This window comes from Octopus bimaculoides, chromosome 26, assembly GCF_001194135.2.
Source record: "Octopus bimaculoides isolate UCB-OBI-ISO-001 chromosome 26, ASM119413v2, whole genome shotgun sequence".
Taxonomy (NCBI): Eukaryota; Metazoa; Mollusca; class Cephalopoda; order Octopoda; family Octopodidae; genus Octopus; species Octopus bimaculoides.
Window position 1 is genome coordinate 16,440,989 of NC_069006.1, and position 7,425 is coordinate 16,448,413.

The 7,425-nt window shown below is 37.6% G+C and overlaps 1 protein-coding gene across 3 annotated transcripts in view; it reads left to right on the top strand.

Annotated features, from left to right (window-relative positions):
- The window catches only part of LOC106883036 (phosphatidylinositol 4,5-bisphosphate 3-kinase catalytic subunit alpha isoform), a 45,945-nt gene that overhangs the window by 16,277 nt on the left and 22,243 nt on the right, over nt 1-7,425 (top strand). The gene's annotated exons all lie outside the window — the stretch shown is intronic.

A 7,425-nucleotide genomic window follows, 5' to 3' on the forward strand; every position in this document is an offset into this window, starting at 1 on the left:
ATATATATATATATATATATATATATATACATATATATATATATATATATGTATGTATGTATGTAAACTCTTAACATCCTGTATGACATGAATCCACCCAACGACTTATCTGTCTGTCAGTCAGTCCTATACCACACAAATCAAATGATCTTTCTTTACATTCATTTTAAAGGAAGTTAGGAATTCTCTAAACTAAGAGAAAAAACATCAAATCCTTCCTCTATTATTTAACATTCTGTAAAAATTGATATCAGCCCATGCGTTGCTGAAGTTTTGTGATTTTATTCCTTTATCGAGATTTGAAGAAAAAATTTTATTGAAACTTACTTTGAAAAATGGCCGCTAATCATTCTTTCAGTGACAACTTATTCGATGATTTAATCGATGATTTAATGGCAGATAAGGCTGTTTGGCTTTGGAGATGATAACCAGAGTAGCATATATCCATTTCTTCAGTACATGTGAGTAGTCTGTCTGACTTCAACCCATCCAATTTTTCATTTGACTTGGGACATTATATTGTCTGCAGAAGGGTTGAACACTTTTTTTTTGATCACGAAATTGAACCTTTTGTAAGTGTTGTTGGTCCACAAATAGCTTTGGGATTTGTTGTGGAGCATGTTGATTATTTTCCCAACTTTTTATGTTGAATTTGATTGGTTTGTGATATTTGTATGTCCATGTCTGTTACTATTGATAATTAATTTTTATTACTAACATCTTTTTCATTATCTTTTTTAAGTGAATCTGTTTTGTAGTTGTTATGTAATTAATTAACATTACTTTAAGCACAAATAGCTACTTTATACAATAGGGTGTGCTGAAAAGTTCCTGGCTTTAAGGGTATTGTGAAAGGCCTAGTTGGAGGCCCAACCTCCTGAATTGCTTTACAGGGCTTTAGAAAAACTGAAGGACTGCTGCAATAAGTATGTGAATCTGAGAGAGGAATATGATAAATAAAATCATAATCAAATTATCCTCTTGTATTTTCTTTTACCCAAAGCCAGGAACTTTTCAGCACCCCCATGTACACTCATGTAAAAGTTGAAATTTTTGCAACCAGTTTTTAAGGTTAAATTTATGAGTACTTCTTTCAAGGGTTTTAAATTCATTCTAAAATCAAAAAATACCAAGTGGTGGCATTTGACACCTGGTTTGAAGGAAACAAGGGTGGTTTTTTGTTCTGCTGGGAGTGTTTGAAGCTGATGAAGATGCAATTTTTTGCCAATCCATCAACAGGGGGTGAAACTTGGGTTTATCTTTATAATCCATAAATGAAAGTGTCACATCTTTTCTCAAAGGCCTAAGAAATTCTTGAGCCAGCGACTGGCACAGGAAGTCGTGCTGACTGTTTGGAAGATGACAAAGGTGTCATTCTCCTTGATTTTTCTGGAATATGGTTGTACCATGACCAATATGTGGAACACAGATGCTCAAAAAACGTAACTCTTTAGCATTTAAACTGGCCATATCCGGCCTAAAATATTCTACCTGCTTTACATGCAAACTGACTAGATTCAGTCTCTCACACTTATCCTACAACATCATTGTAAGAATAAGCAATCACATCACTGAGGTTTCAAAGCTACAAGATAATAGTTTATCAATTCAAAACAATGTGATAAATAAGCATTACATTTGACAGTATATAATCTGAATGCTAAAGGGTTAAAGGAGCTATTTGGAGGAAGAGACTAAAGAAGACTCCGAAAATAATCCGCATTCACCAACACCATGCATAATCGCACACAACTTAGGCAACAAGTCAGCGGGGTAGAAAATTGTGCTGTTCAGTGGTTCCCCCAATTAATAATACAACCTAGATGTGGTGCCTTCTGACTTCCACCTATTCAAGACAATGAAGTACAATCTTCAAAGACAATGATTCAATGACCGAGACAAGCTATTAGTGTCTGTGAAGAAGCGAGTACATCAGTGCACACCTGAATTTTTGGGGAGAAAGTTTCAAGGGTTGGGTTTTATGATGATACAAATGCATCACTTGTCATGGAAATTATGAGGTTGGCTGAAAAGTTCATATGTGGATCAAGATACTCTCATGGAATGTGACCAAATGAGGTTTATCTTTCAACATAGTCCTCCTTGTGGTCCACACACTTCTTCTATCAATGTTGAAGTGCTTGGATCCCATCAGTGAAGAAGCTGTCATCCTATTGCTGATACAAAAATCATCAACAGTAGCTATCACATCATCATCGATGTGATACTGGTTCCCAGCCAATTGATGATAGTCAGATGGGACCAAATCAAGAGAAAAGGGAGGGTGAGCAACCAGTTCAAAGCCACAGTCATGCACAGTAACCATTGAAAGCAAGGACTTGTGTGCTGAAGCATTGTCCTGATGAAACAAAACCCCTTTCGTCAATTTTCCAGGGTATTTGCTCTTGATAGCCTTTTGTAACTGCCTCAGAAAGTTGGTATAGTATTCTCTATTGTTAGTATGGCACTTTTGAAGATAGTCAACAAACACAATGCCTTTTGCATCCCAAAATCTGAGGTCATCACCTTCCCTGCAAATGAAATAACCTTGATCTTCTTTGGAGCAAGTGAGGAAGGGCAGTTTCCACTGCATGGATCGTGTCTTTGTCTCAGGCTCAAAGTGATGGACCCAATAATCACCCTGGGTTAGGAAACGTTCAAGGAAACCAGCTAGATCTGCCTCAAACAATATCAGATTTTCCTGCAATGTTTGTTTCTTCTTCTTCTTCGTGGCTGGATTAGGGACTCCCTTTTTTCTTACATTTTTATTTATGATTGGTTCAAGACCATGAAATATGACAACAGCAGCAGCTGTAATGTAGCATTGGTGTTCATGTACAAGCACTGTACAATCTACTTTACTCTGAGACAGACCTTTTGTACGATTCTCCATCCCAGGTTTACACACTATACTCTGGCATTCCTTATGAATATTCCTTTGAGGAGGTCCTTAAGTATCATGCTTTTATAATCCTCAATTTTTAGGTTGTAAAGATTCCCTGCCTTATTCAAATTTACAAGTATTCCAAAAGAGTTCTTCAATTTTAATTTTTCAATTCGTTTACCTTTTTGAGTTTTTGTGTGTATACATATATATATGTACTTTTACATGCGTGTATTTGTTTATGTATTCAGATATAAAAAGAAAGGGTGAAAATGAGAGCAATAAAGAATGAGAAAGTTCAACATAGTAGTAATTAATGTACAGCATTCTTTATTTTTAGCTGTTTTATTATTCTGATTATCAAAACTGTTCCTGTCTGGGTTTATGTTAATTGTCCTATGTTTCCAAGCAGCTCACAATAATGACATAAATGTAGCTGAGCAAGAATATATTTTGAACTATAAGAAGCATTTAACTGATTTCATTTTTACTTTGAGTAATTGACTTAAATCATATCTGACATTTAATCTGCTAGGAGGTTCGTTGATGAAGGATTATATCCATTTGGTATGTTTGCATGCTGTTAACACAGTCTGAAACACAGTCCCAACTCATGGGTCGCCACTTCATCCAGTGGGGATACCCTCCCCCACTATTATTCAAACCATCCTCACCTGTACCCACTCTGTTGACCACTCATCCACCCTCCCTTTCCATACCCATCCTACCCTTACCCACTTCCCTTTTCCTCTTACCTACCATCCTGCCACCATACCCCTCCAATGCTGTATATTATGCACTTTCCACCCACTCCTATCCTTCTAATGGAACTCACCCTTTTGCAAATATTTGAGGTCTCCAGTTTGAGAATTAACATTCTCTCATCAGTCTTGGCCATACAAAGGATCACAGATACTGTCTTTGTTCCTCTAACCAAAAGATTCAATTAGACTCTGTACTAATTATGTATCATTTTTTTTTAGCTATGTGAACGTTGTGGTTGTGTTGTATTAAGATAGAATCTGTACTTTTAATTGTTGTCGTTTCTTACTCTCATAGATGTCTTTATCTGTGTGTAGATATTTATTATACTATCTGCTTCCATGTCTCCCCTGTCCCTGTTTCTCTCAAACAGAAAGACCAGTATGATCTTGATACAGTGATACTTTTACTGGTCACTCAGATTTCCTGTACCTTATTTGTTTTTGTTATTTTTTCCTTGTTATTTTTCCTTTTTGAAATGAAGAAAATGGACTTTATTGATCTAATTTGAGGATGGAACTCCCACTGCCAGAGTTTGTATTTTCTGGCCTTGTTAAAATGCCTCCATGTCTACTTGTACAATTTGGATGCTAGACTTACACAATCACCTTGTTTAACATACCACTTATCCCTTTACATGCTAATAGCAGGATACATTCTGTTGCAGACATTTGGGCCAGGTTGCCTGAAAAGAGAAGAGGCGGGATAGGCAGTCACAAAGGCAGCCCTTTTTCTTGTGACTAAAAACTACACACACACACACACACATGCAAACAGGGTGTTTAGGCTAAATTTGATTGTTTTTTTCTATGTCTCCTTTTTTCAGAAGCAGCTTGATGTATCGGTGAACTCTGTGCAGTGTTGGAGAGCATAAAGATTAACCCTTTAGTGTTCAGATTACTCTGTTAAATGTAATACTTTTCCATTCAAATTCTTTCAAATTAATCATGCATTATCTTATAGCTTCGAGGTTTCAATGATGTGATTGTTTATTTTTAGAATGTCAATGTAGGTTAGGTGTGAGAGGCTAGATATCGCCAGTTTGAATATAAAACATGTAGAATATTTGGGCCGGATATGGCCGGTTTAAACACTAAAGGGTTAAAGTTGTAGTTGAGAAAAAGTTAGCTGACATAGAGGACTGGAAGCCATCTGAATATTTGAAAATGGTTACCTGTATCATGATGATTTGCACGGAATCAAAATGCTGACATCATGACCGCTGCTCAATGCTCTGTGAGCATCGTAAAAGCTGTAAGATATAACATGAACAGCTGCAGTGGAGATTATGAAGTTAAGGCCAGCAGGCATTCTGACTATATCTGCACATTGGAATTCATCCCACATCTTTGAAGAGGGCCTTAGGCTCAGTTCAGAAGGCTGTGTGAAGCTGCTGGGAGACTGTGGTCAAATTCTAACCGGAGAGGGTTGCTGCTGGATGGCCATATGTGTGGCAGCAGGATTTGGCTCCTTGCCATACTTTTGGAAAGAAGCAGAAGTGGTTGTCAGAGAATTTCAACATCATCACTAGCTCCGATTCCTGGCTTCCAAATCCCCCAGATTGTAATCCTGTGGATTGCTATGTGTGGGGCACAGTTGAGGAGGACACCGACTACTGTCTGCAGCACCAAGGCCAAGCTGGTGGCCAAAATTAAGGAAGCATTCAAAGATCTTTCCAGGGACACAGTGAAGAATGCATGCACCAGGTTCCAGAGCTGTCTTGAGGTCATGGTGGAAGCTGGGGGTGGCTAATTTGAGTAAATTGCTATCTCTCAACCATAATCTAGTTGATATTTTTTGAGTTTTTAAAATACTTTTATTTCTTATTTCTTTACTGCCCACAAGGGGCTATACACAGAGGGGACAAACAAGGACAGACAAACGGATTAAGTCAATTATATTGACCCCAGTGCGTAACTGGTACTTATTCACTCGGCCCCGAAAGGATGAAAGGCAACCTCAGTCGACCTCAGCGGAATTTGAACTCAGAACATAGTGGCAGACGAAATACCGCTAAGCATTTCGCCCGGCGTGCTAACGTTTCTGCCAGCTCATCACCTTCTTTTATTTCTTTTATACTTTATTTCTCGATGGGATATTCAGTTTTATTTTCTTTGTATGCAAAACTGTCAAATTTAGCTCAAACACCCTGTATATATGAGGTGAGATGTCAAGTTCTTCAAGTTGCTGCCCCCCCCCCCTCTCTCTCTCCCTTTTTTTTTTATTGCTTTATATTTCCAAAGTAATGGGTAAAGATAATATAATTTGATGACTTCTGTTTTATCTTGGAAATCAGTGCTTTTTCCCCGGTGGCCTTGCAGTAACAGCTTCATCTTTAACAGGTCAACTGGCGCGAACAACCTTCTTTCTTTGTCCTCCAGAATCATCATCCACTTCAATTGAAACAGTGCAATGAATGCAGCAGAACATATTTTTTGTCTTCGCTTGATGTCAGTGAGAGACTCTCCTCCAGCACCAAGGTATGACATGATGGACTCTTCATTACTACACACACAAAAAAAAAGAATAAAATTGCCAACAACCACTTCCAGAACTGTCTCATCCCACTGGCTACCTAACTAACTCCCTAACTCCAATGTGTTAGTAAACTGAACCTGCTGCTCTGAAATGTCCATCCTTGATGATGATGCTGCTGCCATCTTCAGGATCAATACCCATTAACCACAAACCCTTCAATCCTGTCTGTCTTCTGTTGATTTCTGATGCTGCCTTATGCTGATCTGTACTGCATCTGCTTCCGACATCTTCAGTGTACTTTTACAGCTTCGTTAGCTTCCTACCTTGATTGAAATCTTTTCATCTTGCTCTGTCTCTCATCAGTTCCTCATTGACCTTAGCTTGCTCACCCCTACACATAAACTACAGTCTCTTTCTCATTTGTTCATTCATCCTTCCAATTTGGATGTGGCTAGTGACATTGCATCTCACTCTCTTCCTCTATCTTTTCGCTTTCTTTCCCCCTTTATTCTCCTCCCTTCTTACAACCCTAAACTGATCTCAGATTTAACATGCACTGTTTTTTCTTGGCTAGGAATTGTCGTCTTGCCTACAAATTCTCAGCATGTTGCTGTTATTGATTATCTTCTTTTCCTGCTCATGCGAAAGAAAAAGAAATGAAAAGACTACATTATTTTCTTTTGCAAAAACAACTACATGCATGTGTGTTTGTTTAGGTTTTTTAAATAAGAGAAAAAGAAATACATTCTCTGTGCATTCATATAGATACAGGGAGACTCAGAGATGCTTTGCATGAATGTAGATGTGTGCATGTGTGTGTGTGTGTGTGTTCATATATATCCAGCAGGTTTGATGGTGTTAATGTACACAGAGCTCTCTAATCTCAACAGTCATACATCTAACTGTACATACAAATATACCGTATTATATATATGAGCAAATCGACTGTTCTCTGGGTGTTTACTGCTGCTTGCTAAATGAATTGTAGTTATTGTTAATTTTTCTAGTATGCTACATCTGATTTTCTTTTGAAACCCTCATTTTTGAATAGTATTCGCTCACTCAATAAATTTAGGCTATGACTACAGAAATGTGCCCTGCTGTATTTGTTTTCCTGTAAGTTTTTGAAAAATGGATATTTATTAATGAAACTTTCTGGAAATACCTTTCAGATAGTGTAGAAAATTATTATATCAGTATTTGTAGTGAAAAACTTCTTGGGAAAGGAGTTTTGATAGTTCAAGAAGGGCATCATTGGCTGCAACTGCCTGACTTCTGTCTTTAAGGAAATCATGCAGTAT